General features: G+C 42.5%; 1 protein-coding gene across 3 annotated transcripts in view; it reads left to right on the top strand.

Moving 5' to 3' along the window:
* The first annotated feature begins 561 nt into the window (after positions 1 to 561).
* TSPAN9 (tetraspanin 9) overlaps positions 562 to 22,600 on the top strand; it is a 169,272-nt gene continuing 147,233 nt past the window's right edge. The window contains exons 1-2 of one of the 3 annotated variants that reach the window (XM_032747271.3): positions 562 to 714; positions 10,359 to 10,402. The gene's annotated coding sequence lies outside the window, so the exon portion shown is untranslated. The remainder of the gene's footprint in view (positions 715 to 10,358; positions 10,403 to 22,600) is intronic. The other 2 variants (XM_072926270.1, XM_030267858.4) reach the window with 2 other exon arrangements.

The following is a 22,600-nucleotide window of genomic DNA, read 5'->3' as shown; positions in this document are numbered from 1 at the left end:
GCTATGTCCTCTATCACTTGTTACCTAGAAGAGGAGACCGACACACACCCGTCTTCTACAACTCCTACTGCGACAGCAGAAAGCTCAGAGGAGCACTCAGACACGCTCTCCCCGCTGTGCTAGAAGCCATAGCAATACACTGGCAGTCGTTGTGGGCTTCGGACCAGCGAGCATCTTACTGAGCCCGGGTTTGCCGCTCGCAGCAGCGGTCAGGGCTGCACTCCGGGCCGCCGGCGGGCACGGGCACCAGCCCTGCCTGCCTGAGCCCGGAGGGGACGTCCCGCCGCGGGTCCCTCGGGCCAGGGGCAGCTGAGGCAGACGGGCGGTGCCCCCCGCCCGGCGCATCCCGCCAGCCCCGGGAGCGTGCGCCGGGGTATGCTCCTGGCGCCCACCCCAGGGGTTTCTCGGAGGGTACCGCGGGCGGCAGAGGGAGCGGGGCGGGTTGCAGGCAGAGCTCTGCCAAAGGGGCTCCGGCGGGCGCAGGACGGAGCGGGTGGGGCGAGGGATCCCTCCCTCTCTCCCTCCATCCTTCCCTTCCCTCCTCCGCGGAGCTGGAGCCTCCCCTGGGCAGCGCCCCCAGCTCCTCCCCGCTCGGTAACGCCGGTCCGAGCCCCTCCTCCCGTTTCCGCTGGCAGGAGCTGGGGCCGTGTCCTGCCCTACCTCCGCCGCTCCCCCAGCACTCGGCCCCATCCGGCCCGGCCCAGGGACGCGCGGGTGAGAGCCGGCGCCGCGGGGGGCGAGGGCGGCGGGGTCCCGCGGGCGGTTCCCGGCCCCGGCAGAGGGGAGGCGGCAGCAGCGGGGCGTCCCGGGGCGGGGGTGCCGGGGGCTGCCCGGGGCGGGGGTCGCGGGATGCCGGCCCGGCCGCTGGAGATGCTGGGGAGCGGCGGGGTCCCAGCGGGATGGGGGCGCGGGTGGCTCGTAGCGGTGAGGAGTGTTTGCTGGAAACAATAACCCCCCTCACCCCCTCCGCTGCCTGTGTGATTTTTGCGGAAACAGGAAAGTTAGTTCAGAGGGATGAGACGAACCCAGCGGCGTCTGCCTGCGCGGTGCTGCTCTCGGCCGGGGAGCCCGCGGTGCCCATCCCGCACGGGAGCGGATGGATGGCTGCGGCTGGGGATGGATTTGTCCCGGCTGCCGGGGAGAGCACCCCTGGGACGGCGCTGCTGGCCGGCGGGGCTGCCTGTGCCGTGGCCTTGCGCACCCCGAGGTGCGGCGGGCGTGAGGGGCTGGGAGCGCGCCGGGCACGCCTGAGGGGCTGACAGCCCCGCTCGCTGCCGCCCGCGGTACCGGCGGCTCCTGCCTTCCCCCTTCTTATGTAAAACTCGACTCCAGCATGGCCTTTTCCTGTTCCAGCTTTTGGAAACTTTTCTTGCTGAATCTTGGGATATCCGCCTGTCAGCGAGCTCCTGGTGGGAGGTGGGAGCTCTGTGAGGTTTGCCTCTCGGGAAGGCCTTCGGCTCCAGAAGAGCTGTGCTGTGGGGATGCTGTGTTTAAGGAAAAATTAGACTGCAAGGGTGACCTGCGTTTCTCTGCTTAATCCTTCTGTCAACTCTTTCGTTCTGTGCTTTTACACCGTATTGTTCTGTGGTTTGAACCACAGGAATGGGGGCACTGATTTTCCTACCTGACTGCACTGAACTTGGGCATAAGTCACCTGGGATATGTCTGGCAGAAGTTAAACATTCTCTAGAACAACCATGAGAGTCAAATCACAGAGTTTGTTTGGGCTCTTGGCCCATTCTTAGATGGGCCTAAACGTTGCCTGCAGAAGGCATAATGTAACATGTTCCTGTAGCAAAGTTGTTAGTAACAGGTGCCACAAATTGTTTTAATGGTTTATTTGTTAATCTTTGTAGCCAGGGTGTATAATTGCAAAGAATAGCAGCCACTGAAGTGTGCATTCATTGTGTTCGCTTTGAATGTGGTGCCAAAGGTAGCACTCAATAACTTTCAGAATGTCAAAAGATAAATGATCAATGTGATGTTGAGAACACCAGGGAAAAAAAAAAAATCTATCCTTGTAGTTTTATATCCTTTACTTCAATTTTGCATTTTTCCTGAGCTCCAAGTATGAAAACTGATGGAGCTAATATAGCTTCTGCCTCCAGATCTCTCCCTTTCATATTTTTAGACCTGTGATGATCAAATTGCAAATCCTACAGAAAAAGCCTTTTCTATAATGGGGCTGTAAGACTTGTGGCACACTTGGTTTTGGGTACCTGCACTTTCTTTAAACCTAATTCTCATTAATAAAGCTGCATAAGAAGACCTTGGGGTCAGAACATAACAAATGCAATGTCATTTGTATTATTCAGGCAATGCTCTGAGGTTGGAATAGCCCCGTTCATCTCTGTTGAGCAGGATAGAGGGTTAAGGTTAACTGTGAATGTCAGTGTTATCTTAGCTATTTTGGTTATTTCAGCAGAAAGTAGCTATCAGAGATACATATCCCACAGACTTTGCTTTCTGTGCTATTTTAAGTTATTTTCTTCCAAAGCATGCCAAACCTCAGCCTGTCCATGAGGGTATTTCCATCACAACTGTGTATTTTTAGTGTTTAACCCCTGTCTCCCCAAAGACACAAACTAAAAAACTGCAATAGCAAAGTGAAACACAGGAAAAGCACAGATTAAAATAGCAAACCAACACTGAGGCAGCAGCACTGACTGGAAGAGTTACTTTCACATTTGTGTCACAAGTGAAACTAGCAAGTTTTCACTAGAGAATCCAAGACTTTGTCTTCCTATTACTCTGAGAGAGGTGGAGCAGAAGTGGCTGCTTATCTTAGAATAGTCTGGTAATATTCCTCAGATACTTGGGTTTTATGATTGAAAACCCACCTCAGTTTTTCTCTTTAATTGTATTTCAGGATTGTGCTGTTTGCAAATGAGTGATGCCCCACTAGTTTTCTATGTTGAATATTGCTAGATTTATTGATGCATGACAAAAAGATGAGAATGCTTCAAAGAGGCTGAGGATGAGTCAGTGTTGTGCCCTGGAAGTGAAGGCAGCTGACAACACTCAGGACTGTTTTAATAAGACTGCAGCCAGTACCCAAGGAAGTGATTATCTCAGGTCAGGGTCTGCATCAACGGGGTCCGGGACCAGAATTCACACACGTGGCTGGAGGCAGGGCTCAGCTACAACACAGATTGGGCAGGCACTGAAGGCCACAGGCAGAGCTAAAATTGGGTCCCTGGTGCCATGGGCAGAGAGCAGGGATGCATTTGAGGCTAAGAGAGCCTCTAAAGGCCTTTGAGTACTCTCAGAGCCCTGGTACAGCATGAGGATCATATGCTGAGGGAACTAGACTTGTTCAGCCTGGAGAAGAGAGAACTTTGATGGGACCTTTAGAGGCCTTCTGGTACTTTAGAGGAGGTTCTCAGGAAGACAGAGCTTCTTCACTTGGTTGTATGGTGACTGCATGAGGAACAACAAAGGGAAGTTGAAATGGTACTCAAGATAAATGTCATTTCCAGCAAGGAAGACAGTCAGATGCTGGAACAAGTTGCTCAGAGGGGTTGTGCAATGTCTGTCCTCACAGGTTTTCAAGGCCAAAGCGGATGAAGTCCTGTTGGGACCTCATAGCTGGCCCTGTGTAAGGTAGAGCATGATGGAGCCCCCACAAGCATGCTCCACATGAATTCTCTGATCCTGAGATCAAGCAGCCATTTGGTCTGAGAAGGAAGGAGGTGTGTACAACAATGGCAATGCTTGTAAATGCCCCAGATAGAGAAATGAAGGAAGATTTTAGGATGCTGATGTGTTGCTAAGATGCTACAAGAAATTAAATAAAAAACTTTCCTCAATATGCATGCAGCTTATGCTGGGTAGGTGTGTGTGTGGGTAGGGGAATGGTTTGTATTTGTAAACTCACTTTGCTTTAGTGATTCTCAAAGTACAAAGTGCGTTTTTGGTATAACATCACTTCAAGATGCATTTGGGAATGGATCAAACCATGCTCTTTCAAATTTCATGTAGGGAGTGTGATGACAATAAAACATGGTGCTGAGCTTGGGGAAAGACAGTGTATGACCAGGGAATAGCTCTTATCTGAGGGTTGTCTTCTTTGACTCTCTAGAAGATAGAATAAACACGCCGGGATCAGCAGATCATTTCCCCATTTGTGCTGTGGTTGTTAGCAGATTTTAGGATTGAGTCAGTCCTGGTGGGGCCATCTTAGCAATACCCGGAGAATGTGAGTGGATCAGAAACAGATATTTGTGTTTTCCTCTCTACATGACAGTGAAATTGTGGAAAAGTAGGCATGTGCTCAGGAAGTGCCATATTTTCACTCAGTGCAATGCATGTTAGAATTTAATTTTGAGGAAGAGTACTTGTTGGTAAGATAAAAACTTTTGTATATTTCACTCAGGTGTTAACAAGATACTTTATCGGAGACTACAGGTGTCCCTGGTGCCCTTACTCTTCATCTCTCCTGATCTCCTAAAGCTGACTTCCAGAGGCTGTTTCTGCTGCTCCTTGCAGCCTCCCTCAATGAAACATGCATTGCTGAATTTCAGTGCTGTGTTTCCTGGGGAGAAACCCCATCAAATCTGTCCTGTGGGTTACTTTCTGTGGTTCAGTGACATGTTTTCTGTGGTGTGTTTGTCATGAGGCTGGACTCTGTTCTCCAGTGAAAGATGCTGGATGCTTTCCTCATTGCACAGGTGTTTCTGGGAAGGTGATGGCCCTGTGAGTTAAGTGTTAACACAGCTGGACAGCACTGTTGCTTAAATGTCTTTCAAGCCCTACCTCTCTCTGTTTTTTGATGATATTCCAAACACTTGCATTTATTGCTGTCAAAAAATAAGCCTTGAGGGCTAGAGTTTGTAGAATGAGACGTGATCCTTGGGCAAAGCCCATCTGCTGCAATGTGTTACTGTCTGCAAGCCCAGTAAAAAAGGAGGCATCAGACTGTACTTCACATGGAAGAAAGAACAGATAGGAAATCTGGGATCCTGAGTAAGTAATGAGCTGTATTTTGATGCCAGTGGGGTGTATTAGTCTGTTAGACTGCCTGTTGAGGGGGGTGAAAAAATTCTATTGTCGAAAAGCTTTTAAAATCAAGAATATAAAGCAGACAGGCACATGGTAGGGATAGCTCCGGGCAGATGAGGCAGATTAAATCATAAACAAATGCTCCAATAAGCCTTTAAGTGGACAAAGGTATTAATTAAGCTTAGCATTTCTTTACAGTGATGTGAATACAATGTTGTAATATTGTGATAACCATGAAGTAGTAACATACATTTAAAAGACTTGAGGTTTACATTAATATTTGTTTCAAAAGGTATAATAGGAAAACCTATTAAAGTTTTTTTGAAAGCACTTTTCCCTTTTGTTGTCAGAGTTCTCCTTTCAAATGCAAACACTGTCATGCTGGTCTAATGCCTGATATTTCTGAAGGTGGAAGTGACTAGTAGCTGGGTGTTTATTTCCATGATCCCTGCTACAAGTGCAAAAGGGGAAACAAACTGCATTAACTAGTAAAAAGCTGATCATACTTTTGAGGCAGAGTCACTGTATGTCTCTAGAATCAGCTGAACTGTGTTAACTGAGCTTTAGTTTCTCCTCTGATATTGCTCAAGCAGAACTGCCTTTGCCCTGGGCAGTCCTCGCTGATTTACAAGTGCTTGGATTGGTCTGTCTAAGCTCGCAGTGAGGGTATGATGGAATATATCAGCCTCAAGCAGGCACAGGACCACAAGAGCTGCATTTTCCATTTGTGGTGTGTCTGGGCAAGAGGCAGGGCTGGACTGGAGAAGGAGCTCAGAGGGGAGTGGGTGGGAAGGCAGGAGCCTTGAGGAGGCACTAGGCTAAGGGAGAGGAAATCTGCAGCCCTCCCCTGGGAGGAAGGGCTGGAAAGGAAGGATGAGGTGGTACAGTGAATAGAGAGCTGAAATGTCACACCCTGTCAGCAGGTTTGAAGGAGATTTAGCTCAAAATTTTGAAACTATACTAGGGAACAGGAATCAATACATGTGTCCTTTAATTTCACTCTTACTTAAATTTGTTTGACCTGAAGGATTGAGGGAGGCAAAGCTTGAAGTTGGAGGAATCCTGAGTTTAGGCCACTGGTGGGAAGAGCCCAAGTGACTTGTCTTGTGCAATTGGGTAGTCAGTGCTGTCTCCTCAAGTGCCTTATGGCAGTATGCTGACAATCACATTTATGGTGATTGCAGCTGTACTCCAAACTCATGTTGAGCACAGGCCAGGAGACTTTCTGTTTTCATTTGCACATTTCTAAAGGTTAAATAATTTAAGAATGCTTTTGTAAGCGTACTTTGCTTTCTGTTTCTCTACTGGTGTTTTTTTACCTACAACTCTGCATACAGTTCACTGTAAGGTGGTTCTGGCCAGGATCTTCATCCAGCTTCGTTTTAAACAGTCCTTGATTTTGTAAATATATACTTCTCCCAAAATCAGCTTTTCATTCAGTTTTATTTTGAGACTGTAACCATATGTGAATGAAAGTTGTTACCTGACTTTGTTTGAAGAAAGTGCAGCTAAAGTTGTGAAGGATTGAAAGCAATGTTCTGAGAATGTCTAGTACTTTGTTTCCACTGGAGGACAGTCTGCACAGTGTTGTTTATATGTATTTATATACATGTGGACAAAATACCATTAGGGGAATGGGATAATGGTTCTGGCAGTAGAAGAGACCTGTAGTAACATGCAGATGGGAGCATGTCTCCTTGTAAAATAAAAACCTAAATGGCAGGCCTAAAAGCCCTTAAAGGAAACCTTCCAAGTATAAATTAAGTGATTTTCTTTCATATATCAGAGCTTTTGGATCCCTCCAGTGCTGCTCTGCTGTCTCACAAAGTTTTGCCAAGTAACAGTAGCTCTGAGTGTTAGAAAAGCTCTTGCTGATCTGTTTCACAGCAGTGGAGAAAGCAGCAGGACTGGCAAGACTGTACATTCATATTACCTGGGACACTGTGGGCAGCAGCAGAGGTATCTATAGGGAGGATATAAATAGCATAGACACCTCATACTGAGCTATTGGGTGCCATCAAAGATGAAGAGCAAGGGGGAAGAACTGCAGCTCTGGGAAAATTCCTGATATATTCCCCACACACCTACTCAGGATGGAAGATCAGCTAAATCCCACACACTGAAACTGCTCCTGTTTCATGTGGGAAGACTGACGATGGTATGTCAGGTGAATATGATCAGAGATTAGGATATGAAGGCCATGGTAAAAGTAATTGCTGGTACCAGTGATCCACAGAGCGATTTGACTATCTGTAGAGGAAGAGACTTCATTGAGAACAGGAGCTTCTTGGATGTGTGCTCTATTCTAGTTATATAGAAGGCAAAGTAAAAAGGACCATGAACTAGAAAAGGGATTTTCTAGGGAGAACCAAGAGGAGGAAATGAGAACTGAGTCTTAAGTTCCCACACCAAGCAAATTCATCTGGATGGCTTTCAGCTTGCCAAGTTCCATGTTAATGCACCACTTTCCTGGTGAATGGTCACCACAAAGTACCTCTCAAGACTTATACAAGAAACTCTCCTTTTCATTCTGTTTTTCTTAAAATAATTTCTTAAGATGGCTTTCTTAAAGCGGTCAGTTTGCCCTAAAAAGTCCATTTTCAGCTGCCTACTCTCCAGGGACACCCAAACAATCTCTATTGCATCTTACTTTCTTTTATGAAAACAAAAAATCCTGGTTGTGTTTCATCATAGCTTGGTTTTCACAGCTATTTAGTCTCTAGCTTCAGTTCTTCCTTCTTATTCTGTTCTCCATCAGTTCCTCTTTGAAGAGCTGAGGAAGTTCATTCTATGGTAAGAACGGAACAGTTTTGCTATCTTTAGTCCATTTCTTCCTTGCTGTTTCTACATTAAACCACACAAAGGAAACAAATCTGATCCAAGTCATTTGGATATGTTGTTTTTTTCTGAACTGCTTTTTAAAGAGCCCTTTAAAGAGAAATGTTTCTTCATTTAGGAATCTCTTTCTCCCTGCTTTAGCAAGTACTACTTAGTTCCTCTGTTTTTAAACTTTGAAAGTAATTTATCAAAATCTTCTTAATATCCTTGTTTGTTTTGAAGGTGCTAAGTCATCCCTGTCCTTTACTTTTAAGAGATACTGAGAAGTGATGTTCATTGCTCCATGTTCTTCTTAAGTCTCTATTAGAAGATCACTACTAGACTCTTTCTGCTTGTATCACTGGACAGCCCAGTTTCTGCTTCAAAGACCTGTAAGTGGTTAGAGCTGTAGGTTTTAATTTTATTAATAAAATGCACTCATCTCATACTTCAGGTACAAAATATCCCCATGGCAAGCTCGAAACTGTCAGGGACAACCAAAGTAGGTACTTACCTGTGATCATGACATTGGTCCAAAGCACCTGTTTACAAAAGCAAACAGACTTTGCTTGCCCTTGGGCCGTGGTTTGAGGAACTGGAAGACAAGAATGCTTTAGTTTAGAGGAGAGGTGTGGTGATGTACCTGATGGTTAGCAGGAAATAAGTGCCCACCAGTCACTGAGCTTTCTAGAAGAGAAAAGATCAGCATTTTCTTCTTCTAAGTTTTGTTAGGCCTCATGTTATAAGACTCCTGCTTTGGAAGGCAGACTTGTCTCCTTACTTTCTTCTGCTGTGAACTGTGGATTGAACAGGTTGAAAACATAGAAAATATGGTGAAAGATTCAAGTTTTTCAAGGATTTGCAGATGCTGTTCCTTGCATCATAGTTTTTGCAACAATCTTGTACCTACCCAAGCATCATGGCAAATCTTTGTGGGTATGAACTGAGCTCTTCAGTGGCATCTGTTCACGAGTTTTCATCTGACCACTTCTGGTCTGTCAGATGATTCTTGTTTCCTTCAGTTTATTATTAATGTTTACCTTGGCCAACAACAAGACCTCTTTAACAGTTTTCTTGCAGGCATTTAATTTTCTTTTCTTAATTTTACTGTGTAGAGCTGGCTTTTGTCAAAGCCAGACGGTGTACCTCTGACATGGCTAGGACTTACCTGTTTTACATGACTTGAAGTGCTCCTTTCAGACCATTTCTGCCTTTGCTACAGATTGTGCTCTGTTCATAAGTGGCTTACAACAGTGGTAAAGAAAATTCATCTATAAGTGTAGCTAACAGCATAATGTGTGTGACAGCAGTTTGACTAATGAGCCCACATCTACACAATGGAACTGTGGGAATCTTGGCTAATTTAATTCTTAACTTTTAAAAAAAGTATTTATTTTATTATTTAATAGTTATTGCTTAGCTACCCTTGACTTCAATATGAGTACTTCAGTGGCTGAAATCGTTGTCACCTGTGTCACTGGGGAGCTAGTTAGGTTGGGTGGATGTCTGCAAGTGCTTGCCATGGAGCATGACACTAGTGATGAGTTAGTATAGTATTTAGTTCACCTTAAGGAAGATGTATAGAAGTCATGTGTATGATCTCTTGAAGTGTCCAAGTGCTCAAGCAAGTAAGTAAACAGACTGTGAAATCGATAGCAGAGTTTCATGGTCTTACTTGATACAGTGAAGAAGGCAAAGGGAAAACATTAGTTTAAAAATCAACAACAATGGAATGATGGAAACATTTCCATTGACCAAGTTTGGTGAATAATCCAAATTTAAAAAAAATACTTAGTAATTTTTTTTTGTTTGTTTGCAGCTGCAATAATATTGATGGGCTTTTAAGCAGTGGAGATGGTAGTGTTCCATGTCTTTCCTCATGTAGTTGAAGGAAATCCTAGTCTCACTTTGCTAACTGTAGCAGCCTTTTAACACTGGGGTGGGGCTGTTACAGGCTTGAAAGCTCCAGTATGATAAGGTGGGGTGCATTCTGTTGTGTGGTTTTGTGTGGTTTTGACTTCAGCAGTTGTCCTAGAAGCAAAGGACTCTCTGTTGTACTAGAAGCAAAGGTGACATCAGTAAGAAAGCAGGGCTACTGGAGGAGAGTTTATCAGGAAGGGTCTTGCTTCATTTCTATTTTGGCTGCTGTAAGCAGGTCATCATGAGTCATGGTGATAATAGGGGACCAAAATGCCAGGGGGTAGAAACACTGGATTTTTTTACTAGTATTTCTGATTTAGTATACACACAGCTTTTGCTTTTCCCCATGATCTTTGTATTCCCTTCAGTTTCTCTAAGTCTGTTTTAATATTTTGCCTATTGCCATTATTTAAACTTGAGTCCAGATCAAATCAGTATATTATGCCCTGGAGACCAGTGTTAAGACTTACTCCTTTTGTTCAGAAGCAGGTGGAATTTTATATACCTTTGTTTTTAAATCTCCCTGATTCTCTCCTTTCTGTCTTCCTATGCTAATTATGTTTGTGGTGGGAAGTGGGTCCAAAAGACAAATAAATTCATTTTGTTCTTCTTCTTTCCAGGTTTGGCCTGTGACTTTTTCCTTGGTGTACATCCTGTTACCTCAGTAAGTAAGATCTTGGTGAAAGATTCTTGGAGTCATTAAGCCTTATCTTTAAGACTGCCGAGATTGACATTAAGGGAAGATGAGTTGGTCCAACACTAAGCCCTTATAAAACCTTTCTGTATCTGTTATTTTCTTGCCACAAATGCTGAGAGAATCCAGAGTAGCGTGGTTGTTGTTGGGATTGTCTCCAAGTGCTGCCATAAGTACTGAAGGAAATGTAGCAGAGGAGGACAATAATCCTCTTCATTATGTGCACATACTCCTCTTCCTCTGTTTCCTTACCTGTGACATTTGTAGGGAAAGGAAACAGGGAAGAATGAAACAATGTTGCTACTGAGAGCACTTTCATTAGTCCACATAAGTTGTATCCTTTTGTGCAAGGGTAGTTTTATAAACAGGCTTAGAAAAACAGACTCATTCTGGAGGAACTCAGGGCTACCCTGGGGTTAGGTGTCTTACTACAGCTGCAGGCCCATTGCTTTGTATTTTTACATTCCTGGTGTTCTTCAGGGATTTAGCCTCGGCCAGGAGCGAGTGGCAGATGTGGCACTGCTTACCTTTCATTACGTTTCTGACACAGTAGAGGAAGCAACTTCTGCTATTTTAGGGAAAGCAAGGTGATCCACCTTTCTGCTGAATGCCATGTGTTCTGCCAAAGACTTCACAAACTGCAGTTTGATAAATCCAAGCAGTGAGAGCAACAGAGAGCTAACAGTCCACTCCTGTACCTGGCTTGCCAAGAACTGTTTCAGACTTCTGTGCTGCTGTGTAAAACTTGTCATGACAGCTGCAGGCAAAGAACATCTACTGTTGTGTATTTTGGGATGAGTGATGAGAGATTATGGTCTGTGAAGGGAAAGAATCTCCTTGCAACTGGGAAAAGCTAAGAACATGTTTGGTGAGGCTATGAAAAAGGAATGCTGGAGCTTTCCTGTACTCTTATGTAAATCATCATTAGTAGTGATGCTGCTCAATGGCTTAGTCTTGGGGGTACAGCAAAGATGCATTGACTTAGGGAGACTGTTTATTTAAGAGAGAACTGGGAAATATCCTGAGAGGGTTTTCAATGTCAAGGCAATAGTTCTGTTGTCTAACTGCTGTGGAAAATTTCACTTGTAGGACTTGTGTGTTTCCAAAAGAAAAATCAGTAACAGGAGGTATACAACTAGCTTAAAATCTGTACATTTGATGTTGGACATGGTTGTGGTTTAACCCCAGCAACAGCCAAGCCCTACAGAGCTGCTCTCTCATTCCCCCACCAATGGGGAAGGGTAAAAGCTGGAAAACTCATGGGTTAAGCCACAAGCAAAGCAAGGAATTAAATCACTGCTTCCCATGGGCAGGCAGGTGTTCAGCCATCTCCAGGAGAGCAGGGCCCATCACATGTAATGGTGACTTGGGAAGACAAAAGCCATATCTCCAATCTTCCTCCCTTTCTTCTTCTTCCCTCAATTGATATGCTGAGCATGATGTTATATGATATGAAATATCACTTTGGTCAGTTGGGGTCAGCTGTCCCAGCTGTGTCTCTTCCCAATTCCCCACATACTTCCAATTTCCTTGCCGTGGCAATACAAGAAGCAGAAAAGGCCTTGGCTCTGTGTAAGCCTTGCTCACCACCACCAAAACCATCTCTATATTATCAACCCTCTATTCAGCACAAATCTAAAACTCAGCCCCATACCAGCCACTGTGAAGAAGACTAACCTCAAAACCGAAAACCAGCACAGATGTGAATAGCTTCCTGATATTTCTGTTGCAAGACAAAGAATGAAAAGATAGGTGAGGAGTGTTAGGAATACACAGGTAACATCTGTATTTGTAGTAGATGAGACACAATGCTACAATATGTAAGATAAAGAACCTATGAAATTTCATGCTGCAGAATTTAAGATTGTTATAAAGAGTCTTGGCTTGGCCATAAAATGTCTCTCTGTAAGGCTGCTGTGTGTTTGCATCTTGCAATGATTTTTCTGATTACCTTTTGCATGTGTGCCACACTCTGAATCACACAGAATGGTGATTACTGTGTCCTAGGAGAGCTGGGTGATTGAGTGCCCTAGGGAAAAGATAGTTGGAGGAGATTTAAATGGTCATTATTTGCTCCAGGAGTTTTCTTTCTGTTCATTCTAGTGCCTCTTGAAATGATGGCTATATTGTGAGTTCTTTCATCTTGTTTCCACACCTTTAAAATTTGATACTGCAGAAATTAATGTAACATCATCTATGATGTTTAAGCCGCCTCATGTTATGAAAGTGAGAATTCCCACAGCAGCCTTAACTCTGCCCCCAGAAGAGAAAGGAAATCAAGTGAGTGTCTTAAGTTACACCATTGTGTAGCACTGGGCACTAGGATGTACAGTTTGGCAAATATTTACGTTTCAGATCTGGTCCAAGTCCATGGCAGTAATGAAATATCATGTGTTAATTATGCTTAATGATCATATTACGCTGGTAAATGGGAATAGGATTGATTCCCAGAATGCTGATCTGTGATTCACATCATCAAGGAGTACAAAAAAATCCACATCCCTTAGAGAGGGAAGATAAATAGGATATTTCAAACATTTTTCTTGCATGCATGGTAATATGCAATTTTCCCCCTTTCCATTATGTTTATGAAATCTGTTTCACTGCAAATTGAAAAATTAGTATCCCATCTCTAATGGAGGTTTAGAAATTGCCCCACTTTCTTTACCTTATCAGTGTTAGCAACTGGATTTCAGATATCCTTTTGTATTAATTTTTGTATTAGGGATTTTCCCCTTCGAAGTGGTCTGTTTCTGCTAAGAGGACAGGACTTGAACACGCTGAGCAGAATGGGAAACGTGCTTTTTGCTTTCTGTGAAATGTACTCATGCATATTAAAAAGCCTGCCAGACTTGAATTTCTAGAATGAACAACAAATTGTTGTTAAAATAAAGTGATCGAATGCCTTGCTGATGTGTGGTATTGAAGTTGTGTGAAATGCTGCTACTCATCACTCAAAATTAAACAGTGCATTACAAAAACTATTGTAGGAAGCTGCTCAGTAGCGAACTCAGACCATACGTGAATAGTGTAGACAATCTTCAGCTGTATCTTAAGACCAGCACATACAGTGGGGATTTTTAAATATCTGGAAAACACTGATGTGTAATGAAATGAAAAAGGGTGTGTGAGATACTTTGTGATGGCTTGTTTTTGGCAGGCAGCCATTCTAGAAAAGGTGGACATTTTAACATATAGGATGTATTGAATAATGGGTTTTAAATATTAAAGGTGCTATTGTATGGGAACAAATTGTCACTGTGCCTTACCCATGTGGTGGACTGTGAGGCGTTCTAGGGTGATCCTAAGTACCTCATTGGGGCAGGGCTGTTCTTCGTTCGTGTGGTTTGGTTTGGACTGTGAGCAGGGTCATTGCTGTCAAGGCCTTCATACTGTGCCCAGGAGAGTGAGGCGCAGAAGAGAGGACCTGGGACCTACTGAACAAATAGAGGCTGTAAAATTTAATCCAAAATGAGATCAGACAATCAAGGTGAGAAAGAGAAGTATGAGAAGAGGTTTTGTTAACTTATATTGGCTATCTTACAGTCACAGCAATAACTTGATGACCCTGTAGTGCCAAAGGCACATATTTGTAAAATGTATGAAACGTGCTCAGATGTTCCACAGTTGGGCCAACATGTTGTTCATGTCTGATTTGAATGGGTACTTGGCATCAGTCTCTGTTCTTTGTCATAAGAAGAGCTTGTCTAATTAAATGGATAATGTTAGACCACACCTTCAGGAACATTATTAGAAGTTCTGCTAAGGTAGCCTGAGGAAGAAAGTTGCTGTGGGCAGTGGCCTTGGGATTGGCATTTGGCCAGGTCACGGTAGTTTAATTTTCAGAGTCTCAGTTTTAAGATGGATTCTGAGGCCTTGAGGCAAAATTGTAAATGATTCTGTCCTGTAAGTTACTAAGTAATATGATACAGCTAAACTTTAATGTGCCATAAAGTTAAATCTCCATGTATGGAGCACCCCACTGGCAAAAGATAAATTAGTTATGGGGAAAGGAAAATTATTTGTCCCAGAGATACTGTTAGTTAATCTCTGGTTCTTCTCAGGTTGCTTGAACCTGGAATATTTGTCCCCATAATTAATTAATGTGTTTTATTATTACTTCTGCTCCCTTGGAATATCAGATTTGTGACGCTTTCCCATGTGTGGATTTTTATTTAAGGTTTTTAATATGGAGAAAGATTTTCACTTGAGTATTTAGTCACACATATAACCAAATCTCCTTATGAATGATGGGGTGAGGCTGTCTCTTACTTGTTTGTCATGTGAGAGAAGGCATGGAGGAATGTGTTGGAGCACAATTTTCTGCTCTTACTTAGCTTGTTGTCCTTATTGCCAGGCTCCCACAGAGCAGTTCTTGGGCATTGCAGCCCCTGAAAGAAACTCTGGGGTCCATGGACTGAGGTTTGTGTTACCTGTTTTGTTGCATGCAGTGTATTGACTGTTTCTCTGTGACGGAATAAAAAATCCTCCTTTTAAATAGTGCAATGTACATGTTCCTGAGGTAGCCTATTGGGCAGCTGTGAACTAAATAAATTTCTTAAAGTAGTAGTTTTCATTTTTACTATTATCAGACCTTAAGCATTTTCTGGAGAGTCTCTGTATACTCAGTTCTAATCCACTTTGATTTCTGATTTATTGTCTGCTGTATTTAAATTGTTGACCCAACTATTCATTTCTGCTTGGTGTGTATCACACTCATGCAGCTGTGCTTCAGAGGGGCTGTGAATAGATTATTTTTATCTTTAGGAAAGTCAAGGAACTGATCTTACCAAAGCTTTGATGGTCAGTGGCTTCTTTCTTGCTTTTTCTTCTCTTGCATAAAATGATTGCAATTGTAATCCCTGAACGGTTTCATCCAGTGTAGGAGAAAAATCTGTGGCTTCATGTGGGCATAGGTGAGAATTTCAGGAGCTTCATTACTTTCCTTGCTAGTAGCCCTGGAATCCTCCCCATCATTTACAAAGGGATACTGCTGTCACTCAGCAGAAGCATTTGTAGTATCACAGAGGTTAGAGATGCCAGTGAGGAAAAAACATTACACTTTTCAACCAGCTCTCTGCAGAGCCAACATCAAATTTCTCCCTATTAATGTGTTTCTTGGCACTTTGGTTCGGTTCCTGCAGATTTTCCAGCAGCTGAGTGCCCCTTAGGCAGGTAGGTTTCCACCTAGCAGAGCCACAGAAGTGTTTTCCTAATCCACTTGATACTATTTTTGCAGTGCATCATTATTGATTGTAGAAGTCATTGCCCAGGTTTTTTCCAAGCCCAGTTTCCAAGCCAAGTTCAGTGTTTTTGAAAAAAAAAATTGGGGATCTATGTAGATAGCAACAATAGCTGTTAATCCTGTTTTTTTCCTTTTTGCCAAACTAATTAATCGCTCTCCTGCTTTGTGTTCTTGCCATGGCAGTAGTGAGGGGCTGTCAGCTCGTGCTCAGCCCTGTGCTGTTCCTGGCTGAACTGTGCTACTCAGCTGCTTTATGTTTGCCATCCTGCCAGTTCCTTCTGTGCCTGCCTCAGGCTGACATGGAGATTAACTGACCTAGTATCGTAGGATGTTTCCTCTTTTGAGGTCCTCTCTCCAGAAATGTTTAAGGAAAAAGGGGGAGTTTGGAAACAGCTAGTTGGCTAGCTAGCATTTGGTGCACAACATCTGAGGAAAACGTAACACAAAGCAGCATTATTAATGGGAAAACTGGCATAAATGCACTATTGCTATACAGAGCACAAGATATGAGAGCTGGAAAGCCTATTGTATTTCCTCAGTTTGCCCTCAGTAGTGGGTTTCAGAGGCTCAAGCACAGATCTCATTGTTATAAATACATATTATAATAGCAGCTCTTTGCAAATATGAAAATGGATACTGTATGTATAATGTTAAGGTAACTTTGCTATAAAGATATAGTTTTTATTTCTGCTATTAACTAAAACTTAGACATTGTAGTGAAATAGCTGATATAGTTACACTTATGCTAACCAAGCTGCTTGCTTGGTTGGATAATACCCAATGAAAGTATGATAAAAACCCCTGCTACTGATATGCCAACTACCAGCACCTGCCTTCTGTAGAAAGTACAGAACAAAGCCCAAGCTGCAGGTGATAATAAAAATGGAATAAAGCCACAGCCAAGAAATGTGCCTGCTCTAAAAAGGCAGACCTGAGGAGAAGCCATGCTAAACGGCTCTTGGAATATATAAAGTACTTTGGGGAAAAGTTTAAATGTGCATAATTATTTTTGAATATGCAATAGGCTGATGCAATAGAAAAGGTGTGTGAAACGTGTCTCTGAAATAGCAGGTGTTCTCTTGGCTGAATGCCAAGCACCTGGCTGTTAACTTTGCTTTATTTTTATATCCTATTGTCCTTTATTAAACTTGTGAATTTTACCAGGAGAGTGAACCTTGTTTTTCACATCCTGAAGTAACTAATCAGGAAACTTCTTCTTCTATTCTGCATCAAGCAAATCACAGAACCTTACCTGATTCAATTATTTGATTAAATTGAGAGTGGATAAAACCTATTTAAGGCTTGATAAAGTATTCAGTAACAAAGCCAGGCAGCAAAGTCAGGTGGAAATTGAAAGATGCACAAACTGACAAGAGCCTGTCACTTGGAATGGGATGAGGTGAAGCTGAAAGTGAAGTGGCCTATTTGATGCTATGCAAGAGGGGTAAAATTTGAACTCAGGGTTGCTAGCATTAGGCCCATCTTTGTGTGTTTATTTTTGCTTTCTGTTCCAGGGGAGCATATTAGGTCAGGCTTGACTTTACATTGCTAGCAATGCTGAGGGTGACGGGAGATGCTGTGGGCATGGAGAGTGAGCCATGCATGACTAAGAACAGAAATGGAATTCAGTGCCTGTGACTCTGAGCAGGACAGATAACACAGATTTGTGTGGAGCAGTTGCAAATGCACAGACTCTTCCTTACAGAAAAATTATTAGAAAAAAATAGTTCAAATTTGGGAAGGAAGTAAGCTTAAAGCACAATCAGGCTTTGCAAAGGGCTCTGTCTCTGAAATGAACATTCTGTTCTCACACACAGAACATACTGTGTATAATAATAAAATAAAATAGTAGTAAATAATAGTAGTAAAATAAGAATTAAAATAGTAGTAAAATAACTACAGTGTTATTTTAGATTGTTAATTTGGATTGTTCTCAGCCTAAACAAGCTGAAAAGTGATGGATTTGTCACATAAAACTGCTGAAAATAGATATTTAATACCAATTGCTCAGCAGAACTTGTATCATGATGAGTATATTTTTGTAATCTTTTGAAAGCATTCATGCAATTTAAAGTGAGAACAGAAAACTAGGTAATTTTAGATGTCATGGTTTGATTTTAAAATGTTTTATTTTTTAAAATCTTATTTTTAAAAATGTAATTACTACAATTAGTTTACCTTGTCTCCAGGGATTTTTTTTAGCCTACATAGTGTTTATGTGTCTAATTTGTGTTTAAGTGTTGTATGCTTTGTTGACAGCATTGCCTGCTCATTTCTTACGTGCTTAGTGCATATCAGAAAGAATACAGAAACAGGCAGGAAGAACTCAGTGAAGGCTGTGTGTTGTGATGTGTATGTTTTGTTCACTGTGTCAGGAAAATCCACAAACCCCAGAGGTTTATGTCCAAAAAGGAGACAGAGGAGTCCTTCAGCTTTATTTGAATAAAAGAGAAGAGCCCACTGGGGCGCACACCCGCAGGCTTTTCTCTCTCCTGGTTTCGGGGGTGCAGCCTCCCTTCATCCTAAACTCCTGGCTGTACGTTTCCCCCTTCCTTTCCCCATTGCTGAAGCATTAGGAAGGTACAGCCTTCCCGAGCTGCCTACCACATCTTCCCCACCTTGAACCTTCTGTTTTACCCCAAAGCTCAGGAATTCAGGCTTGTGCAGACCTGGGTCTGTTTCAGGAGCCAAGGTGTCAGGGCTCTGCAACAAACCTGCTGCCCTAAGCCAGCAGAGACATTCAGACCCCTTTCAAAGATGTTAACACCCATACCTTCACCCATCAAACTGTGTGTAAAGACATGAGCTTTCTGCTTGACTATTTTGATGTTAAATTTTTTTATGGTTGCTATGCAATTTCACCTTAAGACCTTGTGAACAGTGTTATTCAAAATATGCATCTTTAAGCCTGTTTGTTTTTCTCTTGTGCCTTGTGATTTTAAGTTCTGTTCACCTGCTGGAAACTAAGGATTTGCCAAGAGCTGATTTTTGTCTCAGAGCCTCACACAGAAGTGCCAAGTGTGCTCTTTGTCCAGCCATGCCTTGGTGCTGTTTAGGTCATTACAGAGGCATGCAAGATGGATGGAGGACTCCAGGAGTGAACTGAAAATTAATAATTTGCAGTTTTGTATAAGTAAATCAGCATGTTATTAAAACTGGTATTCTTCCTTGTGATTTATTATTATAACCTTGGTACATAATTAGAAAAAAAAAAAAGAATCTCTGGAAAGCCAGTGAGTATGTCTGTATAAGAGTACTAATTTTTACCTTTTGCATTTACTGACATTTGCATATATCTGGCATTCAAAGCTGACAGCTGAAATAAAAATGTTGTCTCAAGGACAACATTGACCTTTGTTAAGGTTTTTTTCTTGTCACAATTGTTTAGTGCTTTAATCTTCAGTCTGCTTGAGTGTTTTTTTTTTTTTTCTCTTGATTAGGGGGGTGGCTGTTTGTTTGGTTTGGATTTTGTTTTGTTTTTTGTAATTTGTTTTTCTTTAAAGCTGCTCACAGTGCACCTTTTATTTATTGGTGTGATACAGTATGCAGTGAAGACTGAAGCTGGCAAAGAACTGGTGCCAGGGAATGTACTTTTTTTACTGTTTCCTGCTTTTGTATTTTCATGCGAGTGCTTCCTTTGATAGTAGCCCAGAACAATACATAGCCTAAACTCTAATTTTTTTATTTTAACAATTGTTACTTGTTCAGGAACAGTGCTTTACAGTTGGCTAGTACCAGTCATGCACAACTGGTGGATGAGGGTGCAGTTGAGGGAATCCAGCCAAGCTCAGACAAATTCCTGTTTGTTAAAGCATCCTGAGATACCCAACTTGAAATGTATTAGATGAGGCTGATGAACCTTTGATGAATGAGATGTTGTAGCAGAATGTGGAAAGAAATGAAGTCATTTGGGCATGGAAATGTTCTCTTTTAAGGGAGGATGTGTAACAAGGGAGAAAAAGACTAATCTTCAGCATTTGTATAGGTTAAAATAATGTAGTGACTTTGCTTTTCGTTCTCTGCACTCAGATTAAATGAAGCTGCAGATCTGTTTGTGTACCCTTGTTTCAAAATAACATCTGCCAATTCACCTTAGGCCCGTCTATTTACATTATCATAACTCCATGGGTACCTAACTGGAACAAATATATGAAATACTTAAAATTGAAAATATATAGTATTATTATGCATGCCATCCTATCTTCTAATTTAGTAGTCTCCCAAGATTCTTAAAAGAAAGAAGGGGAGGTTCACTGAAATGCAAAGATGGTAAAACCAAGAAAATTGAGTGATTCTTTTCATACATCATATCCTTATTATAGGTTGTAGAAGCCATCATCAGGGTTGATGGTGAGACTGTGAATTTAGTGCATTTAAAACAGTTTGAGGTTATAGCTAGGTAGTAAATACAAAATATAATACACAAGAATTCCTAATTGAGACGGGATATTAAAACTTGGTTTCAGCTCTTAAGACTATTTTCCACCTATGAAGTTCAAGTAGGGATTTTTCAAGTATGAACCGTTTTTCTTTTTACCGACTTTGTGAGGTTCTTGTCCTGATTGAGGACAGCACTGGGTGGTTCAAGGCTGCACATGATGTAATCTTTTCTTCAGCACAGCACCCTCAGCCTGTGTGCTGTGGTGCATCTGCTCTGATCTGACCATGGCGCCCACAAACAGGAAATCTGTGGGCACCGGTGAACTCGTGGTACTGTAGGAGCACAGCTCATGACTGCGTCAGCACGTCGTGGGAAGGTGATCGCATCTGATCAGAGGCATGCTTGTTAGTCAGCAAAAATTGAGGCATTTTCCTCCTGTTTCAGTGCCTTCTGTCATGAAACCAGAGTATATTTTATGTGAGTGTCAGGAAAGAGAGAGAAAAGAAACAGGCTACAGGCCCCTGAGGAATTTTTCTGCCCACAGCTGTAGGACAGTTAACAAAGATGATGGGAAATTGGGTTAGTTGAGTTGTTTTGCAAAAGTGGATGGATGCCAGACTAGATGCTGTATTATCTCAGATTCCCAAAGGATGGCACATGTGCTAGTTGTGGTATCTGAGCATGCCCAGGCAGCGGAATTGTATTACCATGCTGAGAATATTTGTAGAGCAGCAGCACTGCCATAAAAGTATGTAGCTGACCAAAGTGATTTTGAAACTTCTGTCCTTGATGAGCTCTGGTCAACTTTAGAGACCTTGAAATTCCTATCAAATATTTATAAATATCATTATATGTTTTAAAACTGTATTTGTCTTTGTCTTCCTAAAGATCACACTGGGCTTCAGAGATCCAGTGTGCTTACTGTGATGTAATGCCTTCTGCTGATACTGGAACAGCATTGAATTTTTTTGACAGATTTCACAAAACTGCTCAACAAAAGTAGCTGTGTAATGTGGGTGACTGTATCTGTATGTGTAACTGAGAGTCATGGGAGCAACTTGAAGCCAAGTATTACATCACTCTGCATTCCAGGCAATGATTTGGTTTGGCCCTGCTGGATTATTGCTGCTCTCAGAGTTTGTGTCAGCAAGTTTACTCATGATTGACATGAATTTTTAGTCCAGATTAATGGTATTAAGTGTAGGCCCCGTTGTTGACTATTGTGATGAGATACTTGACACTACAACTGGCAGCCTTCATGCCAATGGTGGTTCTTATGGAGCAGGCATGGTAAGGACATGGTAAGGACATGTAATGCCACTACACATGTAATACACAGGTCACCATCTGTGTCATGGAAACTTTCCAAGGGTTTGCTTCCAGCCTGATTAAAAGCCTGTGTCTATATGACCCTGTGCATCTTGGTACCCATATCAGTATGTTTGTACTGAGGGAGGCATATGGAGGGAGTGGGACATGTCTAAATTTTCTTGAAACAAATGCTGCTAACTAAGCAGATAAGCTGTGGGTGGAGCAGCTCAAACATTCCTCCATGCTGCAAACATATGCCAGCACTCCTTGAGCACTGTATGGTGCAGGAAGCCCTGGGATAGGCATATGTCAGATGTTAAAGCTGTTTCAAAAACCATTTTATAATGGTTTATAAGGTGATGTTACTTGCAGACTCATTCAGGTTGGAAAGGACCTCCAGGGGTCATCTAGCCCAGCTCCTACTCAAAGCAAGATCAATGCTGACTTCAGACTAGGTTGCACAGACGTTGTTAAGATGGTTCTTGAAAATCTACATGAATATAAATTCCACAGTCTCTCAGATACCTGTTCCAATTCTTCAGAGCAGTGATTTTTTTGATGTCCTGTGGCAACTTCACTTGTCTCTTGTTCTCCTACCACATACTTTTATAAAAAGTCTGGCCTGTGTTCTTGGTAACCCTCTCCTGGGAACTGAAAGTCTGCTACTGTGTTCCTCCAAAGCCTTCATAAGTCAAGCAAGCCCATTTTTATCAGCCCTTCCTCACAGGCCCAGAGCTCTAATTCCCTGAGAAACTTGGTGACCTTTGGCAGGACTTGCTCAGGTTTCTCATTGAATAGTTTGGGTTGGAATGGACCTTTTAAAGGCCATCTAATCCAGCCCCCTGCAATGAGCAGGGACATCTTCTACCAGACCAGGTTGCTCAGAACCCCATCCAACCTGGCTTGAATGTTTCTATGGATGGGCACCTATCACTTCTCTGGCCAATCTCTGCCAGTGTTTTATCACCATCATTGTAAAAAACTTTTAATCTAATCTTAGTTGGTTCTCCTTCAGTTTGAAACCTGCCCTCTTTGTCCTATCTGTGCATGCCCTTTTAAAATGTCTCTCTCCAGCTTTCAGACCCCCTTTAGGTATTGGAATGTGCTATAAGGTCACCCTGGAGCCTTCTCCAGGCAGAACAACCCCAGCTTTCAGCATGTCTTCATCAGAGAGGAGCTCCAGCCCTATGATCGTCTTCATGTGCCTCCTCTGGCCTCTCACCAACAGTTC

Source organism: Taeniopygia guttata, chromosome 1 (assembly GCF_048771995.1).
Source record: "Taeniopygia guttata chromosome 1, bTaeGut7.mat, whole genome shotgun sequence".
NCBI lineage: Eukaryota > Metazoa > Chordata > Aves > Passeriformes > Estrildidae > Taeniopygia > Taeniopygia guttata.
Note: the sequence above shows the minus strand (reverse complement) of the source record. Positions and strands in the feature narration are given on the sequence as shown.